Source organism: Aphis gossypii, chromosome X (assembly GCF_020184175.1).
Source record: "Aphis gossypii isolate Hap1 chromosome X, ASM2018417v2, whole genome shotgun sequence".
NCBI classification, from domain to species: domain Eukaryota; kingdom Metazoa; phylum Arthropoda; class Insecta; order Hemiptera; family Aphididae; genus Aphis; species Aphis gossypii.
The window spans coordinates 6000502-6026866 of NC_065533.1; the positions used below are offsets into that span (position 1 = coordinate 6000502).

At 31.0% G+C, this 26365-nt stretch overlaps 1 long non-coding RNA gene across 1 annotated transcript; it reads right to left on the reverse strand.

Moving 5' to 3' along the window:
• Positions 1 to 3554: 3554 nt before the first annotated feature.
• On the reverse strand, positions 3555 to 24000 carry LOC126552876 (uncharacterized). Its single transcript, XR_007606332.1, has 4 exons — positions 23671 to 24000; positions 8519 to 8558; positions 6469 to 6708; positions 3555 to 3824 (listed from the first exon to the last, which is right to left on the reverse strand). It is a non-coding gene; the product is annotated as an uncharacterized LOC126552876 (long non-coding RNA).
• Between the last annotated feature and the right edge of the window lie 2365 nt (positions 24001 to 26365).

Here is a 26365-nt window from a genome sequence, read left to right on the forward strand (position 1 = left end):
AAATATTATATTAGGTTATAATTGCCTAGTATATAAATTATAAACCTTGCTTTTATGATTTTGCACCTCTTATAAAATATTAACCTCATCACATCAGTAGCGCGATTAAATTTTTTTAATGGAAGATTGAATTTTTGACTAGGTTTTTTCAGACATAACAATTAATGTATATGCATATATTATTGCATTTATTTTCTTAAATTTACCTGCTGGTATTATTTAATTAAAAAAATATGTATATTAATCGTAAGTAGGTATATTATTACTTATTACTAATAAGTGATTAGTAACATCATGAGGTAAATAATCTCATTGCGGCAATAAGTATACTCTCAGCACTTTATTAGGTATATTATATTGATAAGTAATTAATCAATTATTTAACTTACATGAAAAATAAACATAATGTATACAAAAAAATATTGAAAACATAAATTTTTATTTCAACAATAAATGATGAGAAATCAATAGACACAAATAAGTATATGCAGTATGCACTCTTATTCCTCCCTCGAGCATGCCATTGTCATCACTTATACATACACATAAAACGTAAGTAGAATGTCCCTAGTACCTTTGTCTTTGCTCTCCCTTCATGTTTATGATTAGCTCTGGTTTTATTTAAAACTCGTTTAACGAAATTTTACTGCCCCGTGGGTACAAATGAACAATACACCTAAAAATATCAATGTCTTATATACCAGTATACCTCTGTGACTCAATCTACAAGTTCATAGGTACTCGTATAAATTTAAATGTTAAACTCATAACGTTATTGAGTTATTATTGTAGAAATACAATCTGTTATTTGTTTCGGTAATTGTCATACTTATAGGTGTGCCATGTCAACTGTCCGATAACCCGTGAGAATTTATTGCAGTTGTTGATCGTTATTTTGTCGATATAGACAATATAGATATTAATATGTCGGACAGATGTCATACAGACTAACCGGCAACCATTGCCCATAAATACAATATATTTGTAGTGTTGTGTATATTATAAATTATAATGTGTTAAAGTGACATTTATTTTCATATATATTACGCTTAAATATAAAACAAAAAGAACAATAAATTTGGTAAGTTCTTATATTTATATATATAATTTAAGCTTACGCGAGCTTACAATTAGTGCACTACGCAGAGAATATATACACAATAATTTATTTTTCATAAAGATAATATATTATATGATATGTATTATTATATAGTAACTACAAGTTATAATCTACATATAATTTACATACCTATACTATAAAACGTGTGTAAAGTTGTTCTTCGATTCTGACAAACTGTTTGTTAACTGTTTTGTTAACGTAGTTTGTACAATCTTTTATACAAAGAATAGTCATCGCGATTGCTGCAAATTGAAGTTTATTAAAAAATTATTATTTTACAAACACATTACATGAATAATACCTATCGATGAAATAGATTCCCACAATCTAAAATATATTTTCAATTTTTCAACATACACGTTCCCACGTTATCGAATATTTTGATACATCGTAGACAATCTATACGTATAGGTAATATCTTTTTTATTATTACCTATTTTTATTTATTTATTTTTTTTTTGAACTTATCGGTACGATAAATGAATTTTAACAAAATCGTTGCCCGCACGCAAGTCGTAACTATATACCTACATAATATATTATATAATTATGACGTGATGTACAAAGATGCTGTGGTCCGGCGATAGTTGCGCGTCGCGGGGAAATAATAATTAATAATAAAACGGGTGCTATGTGCGCCACGTACAATTTAGAAACGGATATTCAACGCAAACATAATATATATAATATATACCTATATATATATGATGTATCGCGAAAACGGATGCGAGTTGCACACCCACACGAGACCCATTCCCCGCTCACACCTTCCGACAGCCCGTCGTTCGCTAATACTTTGAGTAAATACGCCGCCGTGTGACACACGCGCTAGCAGCTCTGGCGCGCAACACACACACACACATGCTTACGCATTTACGACAATACGCATACATTTTACAAAGAGAATCGTTTATTTTAGTTTGCGGACCTTTTGTGTACCGGTATAGTTGTAAAATCACCACTGTATTCAGTACACACTGCACATAAATTCGTATATATTTGTGTGAGTGCGCGTACCGGCTGCAAACGGCGACGACCATTATTTTTTATTTATTTATATATATATATTTTTTTTTGCCAAACGACACGGGGGAATTCATACACACACACACGCACACAAACACACATACGTCTACGGTTTGTGTGTGTGTGTATAAAGCGCAGTTTTTATTTTTTTTACATTATTAATGTTGTTATTTTTTGCTGCCACTTGGGGATCCCTAAGCTCCTGCCACCGCCGTCGCTGCTGTTGTATTCGCCTCCGTTTACGTTTACCGGAGGCAATGCGTGCGTGTATAATAAAACTTGATAGTTGGTTTTTTACGTATATATACACACACATATATAATACATATATATATATTATATATACTTACTAACCTTTAGGTACACACTTCACGGCGTTGTTCCTGTATTATAATATATATTAAATTATACGTCTAAGCATGCGTTTAAACTACTACGTCTCAATTCGTAAGATAATTGCTGCACTGCAGCTACCGTCCCCTTACGCGTTACTATAAAATATAATAGTTTTATAATGTGTGTGGGCCCCCACGCGAACATGTTCAGTGGGGCCCATTATCTTCTTAAAGAATAAATAAATAAATATGACCCAAATCTCGGATATCGAGTTATATTTTTGAAAAACTTTTACAGCTTTAAACATAACTAGTCACGGAAAATCCGGCTCTTTTATTATTTGTGAATTTCTATCAAACATTTATTTTTACTTATAAAATTATAATATATATTATGTTATATGTCAATGTATTTGGTAAAAATTTCAAATACCAAATAAGAAAGTCCTCTTTAAACGTTTTCCAGTAGTTTATTCAATTATTATGAAAGTCTATAGAAGTATAACTTCCTATTTTTAACTCTTCAAAGTACCTACTTCTATCCCTAAATCACATTCTCCCCATTTAACTAATAACTGTATCTGTGTTAAATATTACAATCTAAAGATGCGCAAAATGCTAACTTAATCTTTGTAATTTTTATGGAATACAAAACATGTCTGTACAGACTTTTAAAAAAAGCCCAATTAAACGCAATTTGTCATTTAATTGTCATTTTTGTTTTGCTATAGCTTATATAAAATATATAAATCACTTATATAGTTCAAATCAAAGTTTTACTAGTACCTACAATATTAGTTTGAAATTTGAACTTGAAGTTAATACTTCTTTAGACTTTAATAGAGGTCATTTTTTTGTACCATAAATTTTAAATTTATTAATATTGAGTTATTAAATGTAAAATTTTCCTTCAAAGGGGACATTTTCAGGAGTCATTGAGTTTTCAGTGGTATTGGCCTACGATCAAATCAAATTTTTTACTCGTATAATGTGTTGAGATACAATAATACTTTTGTAATCGTAAAAAAAATATTGAAACGCATCATTTTAAAATCACCAATACCTATAATTTTCTCAATCATTTAAGTATCTAAAATATTATTGTCTAACAATATATGCATAATATATTATGTATTGCGTTGTACGTTAAATAAAACCATATTGGAAGCGACGATACTTATACATTCGTTCGTTGAGTCTTATAGCCATTGTTAGATTTCTCATCATCCTATATTGAAAGCCGCTTTTGAAATTAAAAGTTTGCCATTTATAAAAAAGTCTTGAACTTTTAGTGTGCGCCGTTGGTCGGTGAAGTTTGAAGTATAATTTTTGTTATGGAACACCTATATATATAAGTTACAATATTGATCAAAATGTATTGGTCCATACCTAATAAAATAAAAACCATACTTAAATAACCTTCAAGTTAAAGCGTAAAAACGAGTGCGACTTTTGCACTCGTTTAAACGTGTATTATAATATATTATACTGTAATCATTGGGTCGCTGTATTATTATTTGTCCTACAAAAAAAAAAAAAAAAACACGGACAGATAATACCAAAAAGGCATTCATTAACCGTATAAACAAAGCTCCTCGAACCTAAGAAAATCCAGAGTCACTTTAGTGGTGTATTTTACTGGGTTACAAAATAATGGCAATAACGAACTGCGTTCTGATCCTGACTGCAGGTTACCGGCCACATGGCTCATTATGGCTATAAATAGTCACTGCAATATTATCATCACGTCGTGTACAACACATCGCGAGACCTACAGACGAGAGTATATTATTGCAGACGTGGCGGGCAGCGGTGGCTTATAATACATATATATACGTAATATACTATACTGGAACAGCGAACAGTTGTTCGTACATACGCCGCGCGGTCATTAACGAGAGAAAACCTCCGAAGCCCTCTCGGGGATTCGCGTCGTGCCATCATAAATGTACATGTGCGTCTGTGCGCGTGCGTGCGCCGGGCCCCGGCGAGGAGGTTAGGGTAGTGGCGGCGGTGGCGGCCAGTGTGCGGCAGCAGTACTTCAAAGTTTAGATTAGACACACGGCGGGCCGAGCACCGCACAAGACGCGATTTTCCGGCACGTTGGTTTTGAATGCCGAAAAAGGGATCGTCTCTCCCCCGAGCCCGCCGCCGCAGCGCGGACTTTTCTCTATGGCACTTGCGTACGCGGTTTAGCGTTGCGGTTTTCTCTCTCCTCTCTCTCTTTCTTTTTAATAATAAAGCTCCCCACGTATATGCGCCCACACACACACACATAAATGCACACACTCATATCGGCGACGGAGCAATGAATTTCTAATAAAATATATATACTGTGCTATTATATATATATATATATATATTATATTTTATTACACACTGTGGTGCGCTCTCGACCGCGGTTAGGGGAAAGTATATATATATATATATATATAAATATTAAGGGCGTATAACGTTACACAGAGGGAACGAGTCGGAAAAAAAAGCCACTACACTATTATAGATTGTATGCCCCTATATCGGATGCCGTAGGTACCTATACACACACCCACACGCGTATATAATAATATTCGAACATAATATATATATATGTGTGTGTGTGTGTGTGTGTATGTGTTCTTGACGCGGCGGCGATGAAAAGGATTTGCGGCTATAATTCGGCGCGGGGGAGGTACGCGGCGCATTACGTGCGGTTTGACAGAGTCCCGCGCCGAACAAATCCCTGTAGGATTTCCGATATTAATTTACCGGCCCTCTTGTATTATACGCGCATTTTTGCCACGCGGACTTTCCGCCGTTACTATATAATGGCGTTTGTAAGTTTTTTCTCTTGCAACGGCTCAAACCGTATGTGATGCGATCCGTAAAACGTTACGTCGCCGCATGCTGCACCCCCGTGGTGGCACAAGACCGAATTCTCGGAACTATAGCAGCGCCGGCGTTGGGGTCCCGCGGTGAGCTATATTATACATATTGGCACAGCAGCCTAAGACAACATTTGTACGTAGGTACCTATACTAAACGTATAGCATTAGCGCCGAAATCCGCGTGACATAGGCGCCAATTTGTTTATAACATTAGGTATATACAGACTATACATTATTATCTTAGTATACCTAAGATATAAAAACATATATTATTAGCGCCAATATAGGGCAATATAAATATAATATGAGTACAACTTTTGAGTATTATTATGTAGTTTATTATTATATAGTAGTACAACTACTATTAAGAAAGAATATTATTTATTTATCGATTATAAATACTATACTAACTCATATAATATCAAGTTAGTTATAAGCACGCAGCTATTATTTATATTCAATTAATATTATATAAGCTTATTACGAGTTTCCACGAGTATCCAAGATAATACGTTTATTGGCGCTTTCAAAAGGCATGTCTATATTTTCTTCCGAAACTGAGATATCGCTTTCCTCCACAAAAAAAGGTTAGTTGTCATTTCCTTCTAAATATAATAATATCTAACCGATATTTTAGTCAACACCAGTGTAGTAATAATGTTGTATTTGTATAGTGTCTAGCGAATTATAAAAAGAGAGTAAGTGATAAAGATCACGATTATATACGTTTTATGGGCTGCTAATTATTCTGTTCTGGTAGCAGATCAACGGTTAAAAGAAGACATTTCTAAAAAATTATAATAAGTAAAAATCATTATTCATCTGTCCAACATTTTTTTTTTTTTTTAAACGAGTATATTTATTTGTTGCAGGAGTAGTGCAGGAGTGCCCTATATTATTACACAAAATTATAATAATTAATAGTTAATTTTTTTTTTAATATAAAATGACTTGAAAATATGTTTATTAATAAATAAAATTTATTAATTAATATCCTTATTGGAAAAAAAAATGGTTAAAATATATTTGTTATTTTTTTGGAGTAAAACGATTACGGTTCTTTTGAATAAGCGTATAGTGCATTTCTGGATTTAAAATCACACAATATATTAATATGTACCTGTGGGGGGCATGTGACTGGACGCTTATTAATACGATATCGTTTTTTTCCTCTTCAGGTAACTGCAGTTTTTTGTGGTTATGTCAACGAACACCATCACAGCGGGTGCAAAAATTCCGAGTGACCAGGAAACGTTTGGTTAAACTGCACAAGATCTTGATTAATTGTAGCTCGTTTACCGATATAATAACGGTGACGACAATGCAACAAAATACATTATGATATTGTGCGCAGCGTTTTCTGAAACGACGACGACAATAAATATGGTTGTACAATATATATATATACATATATGTGTGTGTACGTCCGGGAGCCATTGTCGAATCACGGTTTTGTGTATTATATGTATAATATATATGGCTCAGTACGCAAACGCACTTGCGAGCTGGTCGCGCACGACCGTTGCGCTGCCACGTACTGTTTTTTTTTTTTTATCATTATTATTGTTATTATTATACTTTTTTAACGGTGCCTCCGTCCGTTTCATTTCGTTTCGTTATTGTTGGAATTAAATTTATCGGTGGCTTACCACCGAACCCCACAACAATGAACGTCGGGAAAAAGGAACCAAAACGCGCATATACGCACACATGGTTGTTACCTATATACTTATTATAATATAGGCAGACGTAAAATACACAACGAGTAAAAAATAAAAAAGGAATAACTCGGTTATACGGTCCTTTGATATAATATCATACAATATATAGGTATATATATATATGAATATTATAGTAAGTTGTATATAATAATATGTCTTATAATATATATATATATATAATGCGTGTATATATAGGTATGTGGTGCAGCCGGTCACAGTTTCCTAAATAATAATATTGTAATATAGTTACTCACGTACCCGACGTATATAATATGTATTATATAAGTTATAGTGTTATGCCATATATACAGTATAATATTATAATTTTATATTATTATTATGCAGATATGGCTGTGGAACGCGTAATATAGTGAGGCATTTGATGGGATTCTCCGTGGCTGGTCGTCTGTTTATTGTACACCGCACTGTGCATTTACGCACATCGTATAATATTTCAGATTATTTCCGTTGTGTTTAATAATTTTTTCCTGATATTTTTTACTCAGAAATTTGAATGATGTATTATTTTATTTGATCTATTCATGTACTATATAGTATATAGGTATATATGTATTATGTATATACCTATATGTGTTGTGTTTGTGTATGTATGCGTGGTGTCACCTGATAAAATTGATTTTTTTTTGTTATGCTCTATTATCTTTGTCTCTATGATTAAATTTCCAAGTGTGTTTTTATTTTTTAATTTGAGGTAATTTTAAAATGATGTAATAAATTTAACTTAGTCAATAAAACTTGTTAAATTTAAAGTTCTAGTTTTCTAATTTGTGTAAAAAAATATGTTTTTATTAATTTAGTCTTAATATAATCAATATACAGGCTCAACAATTACAATTCAAAACAATAATAATGAGTGATTTTTTAGGCTTTAACTAACTATAGTGAAATATTTTTCTAGTTTCTACATGCATAAAGTATATCAGATTAATTGTTGAACATCTGTTGGCAGATAACATTAAATAAGGTCCTGCTCCTGCAGTTTAACTAGTTTGGTGGTATAGTAGGTAATACATTTAGGGGGTAGGTATTTTTGATAATTTGATGGAAGAATTTTGAACCCTTTTAATTCTTCCTCATTTTTGATCAGATAATTTATATTTTTAGATGTGTTGACACCTCGTTTTAACCTTACTAAATCCTTTAATAATCTATAAGAATGTTCATTGTTGAAAAATTATTATGCTGAACATTAGTTAATTTATAGTAAATATTTCATCATCATTTCATTACATTATTACAACGTACAAGTTTACTATATTGTAAATATTTTGTATTTTTTGTATTGGAATATATATAATTTGAAAAATGTATTTATTTATAATTTTCAACTCGATTAACACAGAATATAGGTTTTTATTTATTCATATAGCTTAACACTTTACAAATCCCATATTCTTAAAAAAAATTTAACGAGAATTAGGTACTTACCTTATTGATACTTAATGCAAACATTCAAATTTTGAAATCTCTGAAAACAAAACGTTTTTGTTAATTAATAACTATTATCTCAATATGTTTATAACAATTTTATATTTTTCTAAATTACAACCGGATGATGTCTGATATAAATTACATGCAACGAAATTACATAATGTATATAATATTATATAGTGTTACTAGTGTTAGAGTTATATTTTAGACACATTTCACTTATGAATTTTGTTGGTATAAACTTTGAAAAATGTCATTCTATAATACGTTCTATTGTATTACGCCGTTTTGTGTAAGAAAGTACTCAATCAACATCGACAACAATCTATAGGTTTTTTTTTTTATTGAAATCTGATACGCCTTTTCTGTTTTTGTCAATTTTTCTAAAATTTATATTTATAACATTGAAAATACATAGAAATTTAGTACAATATATCACTCAATCTATATGTAATTATGCGATTATTTTTTTAATAATATTCTAGTATCGCGTTTTCGGCCCCAAAGAAGCACAATATAAGCGCAGAACTATTTGATCGCGCGTTGACAAGAACATTATTTTAGAGATCGACAATATTGCAGAATGGCACCTGCAGATAGACGTAGAGTATAGGTACACTATTTAAAGATAAATATATCGTGTCGTGGATAAATCCTGCAAAGTGATCGAAACTGTCTGTATACGAACGACTACGGGTGTGAAATAATCGATAAAACACAACAACAACTGACTCTCGCGTACACAATATTTATATATACATATAATAATATCGTCGTTATTACGCTTAATATTTGAGCGCAAAACGGCGTGCTGTACTGCGTATTTCGTTGCGAGTGGTTTTTTTCTCATCAGCAGGGAGGGATCGCGATGGTGCATACCTATATAATATATATATATATAATATACGTGTATTGCGTTCAATGGGTATATATATACATGTATAGCGAACTATAGCGGTCACGGGGTGGTCGGGATTCGTGATGGAGAGAGGGGAGAAGGGGAGGAATATAATATTATAACGAAAGAGAAAATTAATATAATATAGCGACGGTGGCGGCCCTCGCAACGCGCGCGAAGGTATTATGACTCGCGGTCGAACGGACGCCGTAATGGGAAAATTACCGTAGCGTAGCAGCGGTGCCGGAGTGTACCCGAAAATTTTCCGTCGACATGCGGGACTACGGCGCGATAGGGGAGGGAAACGTTCGAAAATCCCAGAGCTGAGCGTCCTGTTCACCCCACCGCCGCCGCGAACGATATAATATTATATTATTTGTGACGAGCGGAGAGTAGTGACCGCCGCCGCCTCCACCGTCGTCATCGTCGTCGTCGTCGTCGTTGTCGTCGGTTATCATCGGTCGTACCACAAACGAAACAATAATATCGCCGGCTGTGCGAGACTCCGCCGCCGCCGCTGATGTTTTTTAGAATTACATTTTTCCCACGCGACACTGTGTGCGCGTCTCATTGTACGCCGACAAACGACATCGACGACGGAATATTATTATTATTACCTATACACATATATAATAATATAGTCGCGACGAGTTGAGTTTATATATTATTGTGTATTTGTGCTGTACGCAGTACGCATCACAATATTTCGTGGTAAGCTGCAATAAGGAGGAAACTCGGTCTCGGCTGCAGTCGGGGGACCGAGAGACGGTGCACGATAGGGAAGAGGACGACTGGGGGAAAAAAAAAGGAAGACGCGAAATGTTTCCGTGGAAACGATGGTCGTCGTCGCCGCCACCGCACCTATCCGCAACATCCGTTCATACTATATAATATACCTATGTACAGCGTGGGCGGGGGTGGCGGACGACGACGTACGGCCGAGAAGAGGGAAAGAGTCGCGTGCATCGCTTCCGCCGTTTGCAGGTTGTCTCTTGTTGTTTCCATTATTTTTCTTTTTCTGTTTTACATCTCACTGTGTGCGGCTGGTTGCAACTGTCATGTACGCGCTCCGTCATCACAGCTCACCGCAATCCATTGCGAAACAGTATTTATTATATTATTATTATGTGTTATGGCTGGGTGCGATGACGGTCGGCGTCACCGAACCTGAAGATTTTGCAAAACAAACAAGTCGTGTCTAATATATTCCACGGTCTCGACTTTGGGATCAGTCTGTGTTGGAAAAAATGTTGTTGAAGTTGGCGGTTAAATAATTATGAGTATGACTGCTGTATAGTTGTATAGTAGACTTGTCTTCGGCGCCATCACTATATGGAACGATAATAATCGTAAAAACATCGTCGTAGACTATGTAGGTCGTGAGATCGGGTTCACGTGCTATGCGATACGATCCATACTATTGTAATACAAAATTTATAAATGTATACGATTGACGTGGACCGAGGAGAGAGGCGTGTCCTGCACGTGTATTGAGAACGAGTCGGTGGCGACTAGCAGACACTCCCTTACCGCATTGTCTTAAAGTCGCTCCCGCCGTTTCTATCAACTATACGCCTGTAAAGAATATAGATGTATCAATCCGTATATACATTTTTATTTTATAAAATTTTTATAAATACTGCTGACGTGGTATTATTTGAAATTGGTTTCCGTTCGACTACCCCATATAGAACACTGCGAAATCTCCCGCGGGACCGATGACATCGAATGGGTATTTACTTTTTAACATCGGAAATTCGGTCTTAATAACGATCGTTATTAGTTGTCGTCGACTACCTACTACAGCAGGCTATGTATACGAATAAATTATGACTTATGAATTATGACGTATAATATGACATTTTACTCGATAACAATTAGTTTTTTGTAAAGATATTTCTAATCATCTCTTCTGCAAGCGAGCCATTTCAGCTTTCGACACTAATTATGGTAATATAAGTTCTTGTAGAGAGTAGGCTCGTTTAGCTTAATGTAGCTTAATGGTCCTATGTCAAAACACAGGTATCAGCTTCTATAGTGACCAGAAATCTGTGGTAGTGGCACTATATTATCGTGTAGGTTGGCTATGTATTTACAGCAGGGCTATTTTACCGTCACAAATATAATAATATTTTAGGATGAAAAAATTCGTAGATAAGTATATAATTTTAATTGTATAACCATTACATATCGTTTCGTTTCGTTTTTTTTATCTAATTAATAGTATTTGAAAGGAACGTATAATAATATGGTGTATTATGTGAAATTTGTATATCGTATGTTAATAATCATACAAACATTTCTTTAGAAATACAAAAGGAAGCCATAGAATAGTTCTCAACAAATAATGTACAATATGAAATCGTATTTTCGGTTATCCTTTGTACAATATCAACTATACAAATAATATAATATATAGGTATATATAACGCAAATAATATTTACTTGAAATATTTCTTCGTATTCAATTTTATTTATAAGAAATAAGATTTTTATCATTATTTGATGTAAAGATTATACAGATTATCGTTAACATTATCGACAACTGCTGTAATTGAAAAACTGATAGAATTTTTTTATAATTTCACCATAAAATAATGTTACATGTCACATTAATAAAATTAAATAATATCTAACATTTTGACAAACAATAAGATACATAGGTATGTACAATGTACATTGTATATAATATTTCAATTTGTAATACTACGATTTTGAAAAATAAATGTTTTTAAGTATTGATAGAAAAATATATACATACGTATATATAATTAAACATGTATGTACGTGGATTTAAATCATCACGAAAACTCGTCAAATCCTCACTGTTTTATATATATCAGTAGGTATGTAGTACGACGTTACTAATAAGTAGGTATAAACAACCCCTGTAAAGAGTTTAAAACCCATTCGTTAATTAACTACAGCAAAGTAAAAGTTTGCAACTACCTTTCATTTTACTTAAAGTTGAAATATCCTATTCTCGAAAAGCAGCAGTATTCCACCAAAATTGAATATGGTATAACTTCATTTTATGAGGTAAATAATTTTACATATTTTTTTCATTTTTATCATTAATGTTTACTTATAATTTAATTTGCCTGGGATGATGAAGTTGTCAGAGTAGAGCAAGGACGGAGCTGAAATATTATTATTATTACACATAATTTAGGAATAATTATTATTAAAAGAATTTTAAAATGCATATCAATTAAAAACACTTTTATAAATTTTGATATTGCAGGCGAGGTGAACTAAATAAAGTTCCCCAATTAAATAACCGGTATTGTCGCAACTGATCTTATTATATATTAATTGATTTATTTAAATAATATGTATTTAATTGTCAATATAATTTTCAAACATTTATTTTATATTTTTATCAATTCTACTAAGGTCTTACTAGGTAAGACGATTAGATTAATAGTAAGATAACTATAATAAGTAATATAAATTATTTTAACATATAATATAATGTACAAGAATACTATATTAATTAACTAATGAAAAATTAAATATTAAATATAAAATACAACTATATTAAATAAATTTAACATAATGTAAAATGTAGTATGTACAGGTTAATTGCTATTATATAATATTATAGAAATTAACAGTAGGTACGACAATATTTTATACGATATGCGCGTCTGCACAATTGACAAAAATCGGAAAATGCCAATATATATATATATTATTTTAATTTCCTTATGAAAATCATCGGGACATAAAACGTGGAAAAAAACCGTCGACGTGTTTTTCGCTGTGATTTGCTGTAGTACACGACGCCGCGTAATCCGTCCGACATAAAATATACATACCTACCCTAATGTATATATAATATATAATGACGACGACGAGGCATTATCTGCTCTGCTGCTGTACATAATTGTGTTAAAACTCACCCCTCGGCTATTTCGAACGAATAAAAACGCCAATACCGAAAACGGATTTCCATCCCTTTATATTCATTTAATTCGATTATTATTACTCCGATGCTGCAGTGTTCAAGTGCGCCGTCAAATGTATAATGTACATAATTTGTTTGATAATAATATAACAGTGTGTACGGTGTTTTCGTTTTGTGTGTAATTTTTTTTTTTTCGTGCACGCCGATGGTATTATAGATTTAAACGAATTTTCCGCGGTCATGAATCCGTGGCAATGGGTTAGGGTAACCCGAGAACTTTGCCGTCGACTGGCTTCTTTCGTCAATGCCACCACGTGCACGTCGTACGACAGTTGTAGAGTTGTAGGTACCAATAAGTGACTATGTATGTGTGTATTATATTATGTTTGTCATGTATACTGTATGGTCGTCGTATTTTTTTTCGTCACGGTCAGCAGCGGTGGCGGCTGCAAATCGAATTATAATTCGACGGTGAAAATATCGATTCGTTGCCGCGTCCGCGTGTACAATAATATATATAATGTCTCTATCACTATATATAGCCACGAATAGTGTGTAGGTCATGTGTGATGTAACGATTCCACCGCTGAACCCGAGCTCGTCGTATATTATTAATTACATACATATTGTGCGTCCCACACGCACGAGAGTCCTCGCCGAATAATAATAGAAAAATACGGAATGAAAACGTGCGACGTGAGACTAGCATTATAAGTCGAATACATGTCGACAATCCGGGCTTTCAGTACGTATATAGTAGCAATCTACCTCCGTCAAATTGCAGCTTATGCTACGATCCCTGCGGGCAGGAAAATTATTATTACTACACGAAGAACACGGAAAATCCCGCAGTATTTTTTCTTTCGTGTTAAGATAAAAAGTCACCGCCACTCGTATCCCTTTAATATAATCAAATGTACTCCCAATCTCGGTTTTTAACGTTTATAGATAAAATATCAATCGTATATAGCTTTCATTTTTATTAAATCGATTGATTACTCTTGGTATTAGATTCAGGTGTTAAATTTATATCATAACTTATTTCTATTTCAATATGTTATCACGCTAAAGTTCAGCTCGTGAAAATTAGAAAATATGCTTTAGTTTTTGACATTGTGTGTGATATTTTGTATCATTTTTGTGTTCTAAATATTATTTTTATGCTAAACGCCGCTGATATTTTAAATATTTAAGCATCTTTAGAGTTCTTTAAAGACATTTTAAAGATTTTTTTCGATTTAGATTATTGAAATATGTTTTTTCAATCAAAATAATAATAATAATAATACGTTATATAATATAATATAATATTGCTCAAACGCAATTCTAGCAGAAGTTAATAATGGATATTACATACTGTGTATAACTTTTTGTTATGACCGTAAAATCAAACATCAAATTTAATATGCCAAAGTTATGAACATTTGCAAATTATTTTGTTGTGGAAAGTTTTTAAAATGTTCAATTTTAATGACTTAGGCTTGAAAATTGAAAATATAAAACACAAGGTCTTTAATCCTTATTTATTTCCAAATTAAAAATGTCAACAATATAATATACATTACATTTTTTATAAGTATTTGAAATGAAGTTAAAATTGAAATTTTGAATTTAAAATAATGATTTTTTTTTTTATCTATAGGTAATTGTTGGTAGGGAAGTAGGTATATAGTAGCTATTTTGTTGTAATTTAAAAAAATATAACTCATAGAAAATTTTCACTGTTACGTTTATATATATTTTCTATACCCAATGTGAAATTAAAAAAAAATATTAAAACTAATTTTTTATTATGATCACATATATGATTTTCATATACGATATCTACTTCTGCAGATTAACTCATATTTTATATATTATATTTTTATCAAAAATAAAAATAATCACTTCAATCGGTGGAATTAAGAAAATAATTATCGTTTTATAAATTTTTATTACGATATGAGAAAAATTAGTTCAGAAGAGTATTGAGTGGTTAAAAAATTAATGTAAAAGAAAAAAAAGGATATTTTAGACGACCTCATTGACACATACACAAATACATCGACAGCCAAATATTTGTAAATCACAAGCTCATCAGAATTAAGCGATTAAAATCACTTTTTTTTTATCACAAAAACACACAGTAATACCTATATCCTTTCGTATTCTACGACCTGGTCAATAAAAAAAGAGGTAAATATTACCAACTATACTCTATAATTAAAAAAACACATTATGTAATGATAATTTTATAATACAAATGAAAGCAGAAAAATAATTATACCTACCTATATTATTCTGGGAACCAATTTCGTTTTCAACAATGTACCTTTTCATTTTTTATTACACAACGTTGGGATTTTAGACGTTTTTTTTCTTTTGAATAACATGATTTTTCAGTTTTTGTTTAGAATTTTGTAAGAGCTAGTATTTAATTATACAATGGTATAATATAATATTTATTATTTTATAAATCATATTAAAGTTTTCTAAACATTTTATATTATTATCATTCCATTGCACTATATCAGTAATAATATTACAATATTGTTATTATTATTATTATTATTATTATATCATTTGTATGGGAAAAATACCGATTATTCATTGTGCATTATAATAGTATTAATGTATTAAACAACACCGGAATTCCGAATAATAAACATTTTACTTTATATACTCACTACTCAGGTATAAATGCTATTCACGAAGCATGAACTTTTCAAAAAGTTTTACAAAATCAATATTATTATACATTTTCGTCGTAAAATCCTTATACAATTGGCATATACGTTTTGTATTATAATATGCGTAAATATGGCCATGAGTATCTTCTCATTCGCCCGAGTCGTGCTCATTGTAGGTATCTATATATGTTATAGAAACATTAGATCGATAAAATGTTTCCATGCAAATAACATAATATTTATAATGTTTATAATCGACGTTTAACAAATGCAGTGTTTGTATATGGAATTAAAATCATTCTTTAATTGAGTTTAATACTCGTTGCCTTCCGCGAATCACTGTGCGACAATGTGACTCTAAATAATAGGTACTATACTTGCAGTAAGTCGTTTTCCTTTAATTAAATCGTATACGAGTTTATGCGTTATCGTTTACTACTTATATGCATTATTATAATATATCATATTGTGTATAGGGTTCTTTTTGTTTCATTGATAATAACATTTTGAGTTACTGCAAATGAGTACTAAGTCGATATATTTTAACGGGTGTGGTCCGAGAAAACAGAAGATAAATATAGGTACTTCAAGTATTTTTGTAATTAGGAAGTCATAGTTAGAGTATAATTATTTACTGCAGAGTAGGTTCACCATCTAATATGTTTGTGCTATTCTTCAATTTATTTTCTAATTAATAGTTTTGAAACATTGATAGTTATATATTAGATAAAAAGAATAACTGTGTATTATTGTATATGTATACTGTATAGTGTATAGGATAAATAGATAACCCTAACTGTAAGTACCGTAGTTCAAAGTATTTTTTGGTTCATTTTAACAAAAAAAAACTGAAAAATTTGTTCTTCTGTATACTTGTAGATGTCGTGTATTTCTTGTCATTGTTATGCGCTTTCTTAGTTCATAAAATTTGATACCTAAATTATTAGACTGGGTACGTTCAAATTATCATATTTATATTAAATCAACAACCAAACAATTTTCAACCAGTATAATTTGTATAAATAATACTTACATCAAAATACATTTCAAACGGTCATCGACGAAATTTACAAAACAGTATCTCAAACAATAGTAGGTATCACGCATAATTTATTAACTGAGAACATTTGAATCGAGTAATGTCAATGTAACAAAATTTGAATCTAAACTTACGAAATTCCTTGAAACAATCGAAATCACAAATAATATGAAGTTCACAGGATAACCATACCAAAGTACTTTAAATTCGCATTCCGTAAATAATTGAAATGTATCCCACTTTATCGATCAGGCGTATAGTTCGCTGTCTCTGATATTATGTTGTCACATATATATATTACGTAATATTATTAATTACGATAAACATGGATGGATTCTAGGTTCTTGGTTGATAAGCAATAGTTATCGTTATTGGCTATGGCGATCGATAAAAAAATGGTCTCAATACTATATACTATCGATGCTATATAATGTTTAGTTTCAAGCTGTTTTTAATTTACCTAGCTGCAGGTAAAGATACTTTATTGTATAAATATACACTGTAATAGTATGTATTTATCGATTTATTAACCTATTATTATACTCGGTTTTTCGTACACGATTGGTAGCGATAACTGGAGGTAGTTTTTAGATTGTTATGAAACTTATGATGGAAGTGCAAAATATTATAAGTGAAAACATAAGCGTTTTAGCGTTCGAAAATAAATTATGGTTGTAAGTTCTATTTAAAAAAAATATTTAACCAATACTATTAAACGTTGGAAATGTACAGTGAAAATGTGAAAACTAATTTAAAACCAACGACAATGATACTATTTTAAAAACTTACTTACTTTATTGTATAAATATACACTGTAATAGTATGTATTTATCGATTTATTAACCTATTATTATACTCGGTTTTTCGTACACGATTGGTAGCGATAACTGGAGGTAGTTTTTAGATTGTTATGAAACTTATGATGGAAGTGCAAAATATTATAAGTGAAAACATAAGCGTTTTAGCGTTCGAAAATAAATTATGGTTGTAAGTTCTATTTAAAAAAAATATTTAACCAATACTATTAAACGTTGGAAATGTACAGTGAAAATGTGAAAACTAATTTAAAACCAACGACAATGATACTATTTTAAAAAACGTTAAACTACGATTCATTTGATAACTAAATCAACAATCAATCGACTAATTGTAAGTATTTTTTTTTAACGAAAAGATACATAAGTGTTATATGAAAGACTTATTGAACTAATACGTCGATATTATTTAAAATAAAATGTTGATATCGGTAACATTTCTGTATTAAAATAAATTTATGCTCGAAGTAAAAACTAATCAACATTTCCAATGAATATTTTAACTGTTCATTCAGCATTCAATTCCATTACACAAATCATAATTGACTAATGAGCCATTTTTGTTTTTTATTATAATATTAATGGCATAATAATGTTATTTATACACATGTAATTAAAATTTAGAATTTTTAAATAAAATTTAAATAGTCTGTATCGAAGGTCAAAAACATTTTTGTACATTGTACAAAATATGTTTGTCAATATTATGTACTGTTCTCGCCATTTTTAACAATTATTATATTGTGCTTTTGGTTTTTTTTTCTTTTTTTTCTTACATTATTCATATTGAAGCATTTACAATTACCTATTGATTTAGAATTTTTAAAAGTGCAATTGGGTTTGAAAATAATTTAATTTGTATCCACTACAAAGTATCTATTTGCAAGGCAATTCAGAAAATGTGGCCAGATACATATTAAAAAAAAAAATGTCGGTTTTATTTAAATTTCACCTTGGGAATAAAAAATAAGATTTTTCAACGGAATAGCCGATTGTAATCCGTGATATGATATGATTTTTTGCTTTGGATATAAGCCTAGGGAAAATTCAAAATCAACAACTATAAAAATATACTCAAAAAATAAGCTTATTTACGTATTCACAACTTATGTAAATTCTGAAGTAAAAAAATTTAAAATCAATGAAAAAATTGAGAAAATTGGTAACCATTCTGCTGTCGAGCAAGAGTCGAGTTGTATATCATTATATTTATACTAAGAACCTTCGACACACAATAAATGTACAAATCAACTACATATATTTTTTATCAAAAACCACTTTTCTATTAAAAAGTATTTTCACTTTTCAAAAAATTCAACTAAAACAGAAGGTTTATTATGCTTATAAGGGAAAACGATGTACAATATACAAAACAATATTATTGTTAATAATATTTTATAGTTTAAGTGAAAACTCAGTAGGTACTCATAATAAAATTAAAAATATGTGTAAAATTTATGTCGATAAAGCATATTTGTATTCTGGAGCTTAGGGTCATTTTTAGGAACTATTTAACATATTATAATAGTACACAAAGTGAAGCCAGTGCATTGGTTAGTCCTAATTGAAGAGTACCTACTTTATAAAAGTAGCTACCAACTGTTCCGTTGTAATGAGTGGACCATCATGGTACCATGATGGTACTTACTACTTAGTCAATCAATAGATGGGTTAAAAAGCTTTCTGTCTAGAATTCCAATAGTTGTAAGTTATTCATTGTTATTTAGACTACACAGATATACAGATGCATCAATTGAGAGTATAATAATAGGATTTAAAAATGAATGTCAACCTCTTTAAAAACTATTATAATTTGAAGTATAGGATGCTATAAGATTACTCTATAGTTGCTAATGTTTAGAAATACAAATATTATAAAGTATACATAAAGTATTACACGCGCTGTTATTATCATTAAGTACCTGATCATATTATTATATGATAATAAGGAAGATTAATGTTGTTACCATATTTTTCTATTATTTTGGATTTAATTCTTGCGGGTTTGACATTCTTTGACGTATGCATACAATATCGAAGATTTAGTTTTAACATAGAAGGGTTGAACATTTTAAAATTTTGGTTTTGCAATTGAAATCGGATTTTCCAGAAAATGTGTGGTGTTGCACAAAATTGTTGAAAAATATTGGCACTGGTTTGAAGTCGGTAGCATTAAGTAGGGTTGCCGATTTCACGGATGTGCTTATGTTGTATTATGCTAGATTATAGAGCATAGTTCTACCCACCCGCAGTACTCAAAGTATAATAATCATTATTACTACTAACACAATATTACGGGCGATGACAATAAGATAAAAAATTGTCTAAATTTTTCCCCTTAAATAATAGCCACTATAAGAGCTGTCTAATGATTATATTATCAATAAAAAATAAAAATAAATGTTGATGTACATTTTCATTTTACATAATGTTTATTTACCTTAATATTTGATAGTTAATTCGTGTCAAATAAATCAATACCTAGCATAATCAGCCATAAGGATAGATTTATCCTGTATCTTATTAGTTATAAGTTATAACTTATAAAGTTATCAGTGTAGCAACCAATAAATTTAAGTAAATACATTTTTAAGTATCTAATGTTGATTATTATAAGTCATTAAATTAATATAGATATATAACATTTGCGTGTACAATACATACAGCCATACAGGCAATAAATAATATTAAATAATTTTTTATTTGAAATTATCTTTTTATAGAAAATTTAGAAAACTGAAATCGTTCATTGAATTTTTAAATATTTTTGTGTAGAATTGTTATAAAATAAAACCTGTTGGCTGGTCATAATAAAATTACATAAGGTCGTAAACGACGTAAACCGAAATTATAAGGTATACACATTTAAAACAATGAAATACAATGCACAGTCTACAAACACATATAAAAGTCGATAATGTCTATTATTGATACTATTATGGGTCTTGTACACTAAGAAAATTGATTATACAGTCATCTAATTCGTGAACATTTTCGTATATCTGAAAACCAACATTTGTATTTTAGAAAAATATATTTTTTTTTTTATTTTGGACTCAGACTGCATTTTCTCATATATTGAGATTTGAGATCAAGGATCACTATAGAATATATGATCCAGTGCAGGTCTTTATGCTCTCCGTCAAATCCGGTTCTGCTACAACCCATTTGCGTAAAATTTGCGAACAATGGAAACCTTTTTAAAATAAATTTAGCAACACAATATTGAATATATTATGATGTACTTAACCTGCGTAATTTTAAATTTATGAATCAATAACTATGTACCTACCTACCGTTGATGGAAAATTATTTTACTCATACAACCTTTCTCTTCGCCGTTTTTAAGGCTTTAGACTTTCTGTCTACTCATATTCTTGTCATCATAATAAACTGAGTATACCTAATTAATTTAACTCTTTGCGTTGTTTGGACGACGTGTAGATCATTTTCCGCCTTTCTTTTTAACGAGTTACTTTCAATTTCTAATTTCGAATGATACACCCTGATTTGATTATGGATCATGGTTATGTTCCGAACTATTAAACCACATGGTTAGTAGATTTATCGCTATTACTTAAAATTATACTAGTACCACGCAACTCATTATACCTACACTATAATGAAAATTGAAACTCCCATATATTTTTTTTCCTCTACTAATGAAATTCGAAATTATCTAGTATTATTGATCGATACGTGTTAAAGTGTCTTAGTATTAAGTCGCACTCGGAAACTAAACTAAAATGTATATATACGAGATCTGAGTGAAAACCGTTACAAGGTTTATCGATTATCGCCAAAAATTATTGTCAAAAAAAGAGTGAAGTCGAGGTATATACAGCTACTATAAAACTTTATAGATCGAAGCCTGTTCCGTACAAATTCGTATATTTAATCGCGTTTATAACGTAGACGACAATCCGAGTCCTGTCCGGTGTGGTACCCAGCTAAGATAATACGAATATATTTATATGATAATAGCGATACACTCAGCCACAGTTGTAACTGTATAGTAAGTATAAGTATATTATAGTTACTATGTAGACATGTTTTCATTGTTTAAAATTGTGTAACTATCTACGGTATGAATATAATGAATTATTATTATTATTATTATTATACTCGATTTTCTTTCGCTCGTACCGTTCGAATTTCCTCCCGACGATTATCAATTTCAACAATAATATTATTATTATTATTATTATTGGCATATCGTTGTTGTTACAACAACGTGTAATATTATTGTTACGGCGGACGGTCCGTCGGCATTTCAACGGGCGCGCGTGGAGAGTAGTTGAGGAGCACCCGACGACGACACGACTGCGGCGGGTCTGGCCAATAATAATCATCGACCCGACGACTCAAAACGGCGCAGCGGCACGTGCGCCACCGGGCACGTGCGTCGCGCGTATTATGATATATTTTTCAATTTTCACCGCAATCCGCTCATCGCGATGGCTTCCGCGGTGGCCGTTCCGGCGGCGGCGGCGGGCGAGCCACCGACCGAGCACACAAAAGACTCTTCCGCGGTGTGTGCGCACACGAAATAACTTGCGTCGATTTCATTACCGGCTGCGCTTATTTACTATTATTATTATTTATTTGGTTTTTCTTCCAAACGAAATACCCGCTCGCGTTTTAATACCCGAGGGACTCGACCGCCGCCGTTTAGGTAATTGGCCGGGGCCCGTGCGCGTGCACGAAAACTAATGATGGTGTATACAACGCGCACCGCGGGGGTCGGATATCATAAAACGTACTTAGACGAGATGAGATAAATCAAACGCAACGTCGTCGTTCGTCGCGCCGTTTTGTGTAGGCGCTCGTCATTATCATTATTAGTATTATTATATTACATAATAATTGAAACGAGATGAAATCGTTTGTGGTTTTTTTTTTCCCGCCCCCCATTTCCTCCGGGGTTACAACGCCCCACGCCGCGCACACCGAACGCGCGGTACGAGATTTACGGTTGCGCACGTGACGATACATTAGATAATTATATACAAATTAATATTTTATCATGACGAACATCATCGTTTGTCGTTTTGTGCGAGCGACAACGCGCACATTTACCATTTGTTAGGTATATCTGCAGGCGATCTCGGAAACCGTATAGGGAAAGGCGCGCGGTCCAGCTCTATTTAGGCGTTCGTAAGAGTAGTACTCTACAGTAGGTATAGACGATTCAGAGGAATTAGCCGTGCTGATTTATGTCGTATAGACAACTATTTTGCTAAATTCGAATTCCACGATAAATAATATCGTATAATTTTGTACGTGAAACACAGAGCGGACATCACGTGTTAAGATATAAAACAAAAAAATTAAAAACCATCAGTACAAACGATTTAGATAGATATTTTAAAAATTAGTGGACATTATCAGAGTTCTGAAATTAGCAGCCATTGATAATTTTCAAATCTTGTTTGATATAAGTAAAAATAAAAACAAATATGTGACAATTTCCTTAAATGTGTAATTTAGTTTTTGACTATTTGTTCAATTCCTTATTTATTTAGTATTAGTATATATATAGTATAACTTATTTAACCTACAGGCATAAATGATAAGTAAAAATGTATTGATAGATAAATATAGTAAATTATTTATTATTAGATTACAGATTTTAACCTAGTTGGGTTATCATGGAAAAATAAAAATATTTTTGGTATATTTCCTATGGTTAGGTACATTCTATTAATTTCAGCAAAAAGACAGTAATTTTGGCGGTAGGTATATATGTAGAATGTTTGAGTTTCACGAGTTATAAAACAAAATACATTTTAAGGTACAAAACAAGTAAAATACTCACTATAGTTCTGAACAGTCAATTTGAAAATTAAGTAATTTTAGTTGGTACTTTCTAGAGCCAAAGCACTACAATATCATTAATTTGTATTCGCTTTTCAAGTGATTTCATATTAAAATGTTCTGCTATAGTTACTCAAGAGATGTATTCGTTTTGTTGATTTTATTTTACCAAGTTGTGTTTCTCGATAATTTAGTAAGTTATATTTCATATAAATTTATAAAAGAGAAAAACACTCATTAATTATCTGTGAGAATTTTTAACTACGGCCACTGCATACTAAGCCAATATTATTAATCATAAAATAACGAACATGAGATAAATTATAATTGCCATAACATTATATTATAATATTTAGTTCATTTCGAATAAAAATATACTTAGTAACCACTCAAACGTCTCACTATAATAGGTGTACATACATAAAGTGCTAGTTGAACTGCGCCTGGTGAAAAATAACAAGCTTCTATAATGAATTTAAAATTATTTTCCCATTTATTTACCAATACTAATAAATTGTTTTAAATTACCCTGCAGTTGACAGTTTGTACCTAAGAATAATTCAGTATCAAAACTTTTATATATTAAATTAAGACATATAGTTATAATAATTAATATAGGTATACTATTACTTCTTCTACTATTATCGGTTCTATCTTTACGAAATATAATAAAACAGTTAATTTCGAGTTTAGAGTCTAAAATATTAGTACTCAACATGGTTTCAGTAAATACGAAATAATCATATCTAAGTAGTATATTACTCTTTAACTCAATTAGTTTAGTGCTTAGTGCATACATTTAAGTTTTTTTATTTTATGACAGCAATCACTGACCTTTGTTCATTGATTTTTTGTAATATTTCTTAATTCGATACTTTATTTTTTCAGTTATCTTTTGCTTTGGTCTATATCACTATCAATAAATGCTTTATTGTTTCCTTTTCTTTTATGTTGTATGTCCAAGTCTATAGACGATACCTATTATATATTTAACACAAATATAATATTACTATTGGTAATTTGTTTTTCAAATAAATTATCATAAGGAACGTGAAACTAATTTTTGTTAGATACATCACAAGTAATTTAATTTCTAAATCAAAACTGATAAAACGTCATAAAATTAATAAGGCTTTAACTATACTATTGAATTTTTAATTACAAAATAATTTCTAAATGTATGACAACATTTTGACACATTTTTTTAGACTATATACCTCAATAAACAATTAATAAAATAAAATATGTATTTAGAATTTTTGCAATTGGTTCAGTAAATAATAACAATAACAAACGAGAAGCTTAAAATTGATGATGGATAAACGCAATAAAACAATATATAAATTAGAACAATAAATAAAAATACATAATATGTGTATATTATTAATAATATGTAGTATATATGCTATATATTTTGTGTATACACTTATATAGTTGCTAAATTAGTTTTAATAGGTTCATCATAAGCGTGGTAATAGATTATTATGAGCTTTATAATATTATGGTTATTGATGAAGCGATGACATCCTGGTTTCACCAGAAAACTTTGTAATCAGCAGTAAAAGTATACAGAAACTCATTAGCGCTTATTTATTTAAAAGCTATAAATGCATTTTATGATATGATACTTCACAAATTATAAACACATTTTCATCATCACAAACGCATATAACGTAAAAAAGTAGGTCAGCGCATTTCGGTGGTGGATGTTTGTCCATTGACCCTTCGGTCCTTGGATAGGATAGTGTAATTTTACTGTAGGTATTCGATTTGAATACGATGATTGCATTCGATAAAAAACGATTCTGAGCGGACGAAGGGATCTTTTTTATTTAATTTTATTCGTTTCTATGGTGATAAACAAAACCGTAATTAGTCGTCCGTAATTATTTAATGCAATCGTGATACCGTAAATTTTTTCTCCTTTAACTGCTTTTATTTCGAGTACCGTTTCAAAAATCCAAAAATAACCTCTTTAAAGTGCCAGCTCAAGAATATTACCTTTCATAAAATATGCTACACTTGTACTTTTGAGCAAGTTTAGGGAGAGAAAAAGTGTTTACAGAATAAAAAATAAATAAACATCATTGTAAAATCAATATACATTCCTCTCTCCACTCAGAATCTAAAAAATGCATATATTATGTTATATGTTATATGTATAAAATATACGAAATTTGAAAAAATATCGGTTGTTTCTATGTTCTTATGGTTACGAGTCGAAGGGGCTAACCAATAATCGGCCGCTTCTGAGTTTTTTTTAAAAATTTGTTCAAGGGAAATTATTTAGTACTAACTAGTACTTATGTAAAAATATGACTTAATTGAGGTTTATGGGGATGGAAGGAGTATTAGACTATAGTCGCTATGAGAAATGACAAGTTCACCACGCCATTGCGGCACTACTTTTATCAATTCACACACGCGTTTTATTCTTTTGAGATGTTTCCAGATTTCCCGCAAACACTATCAGGATTGATAGGAAATAAGATACTAACAGTGTTCATAATACCGTTTACCGAGAAAATTAATTCGTTCACTTGAGTTTTTTCAAATGAACACGGTCACGTTCGCGGTTCTTTTGAAGTATTTCCATTGAACAATTACTACTCTTGAGTATTATATTTCTACCATCATACAGAAGGTTATTAGATCTGTAAGTATTACAATGTAGGTAATAAATAAAATAATAAATA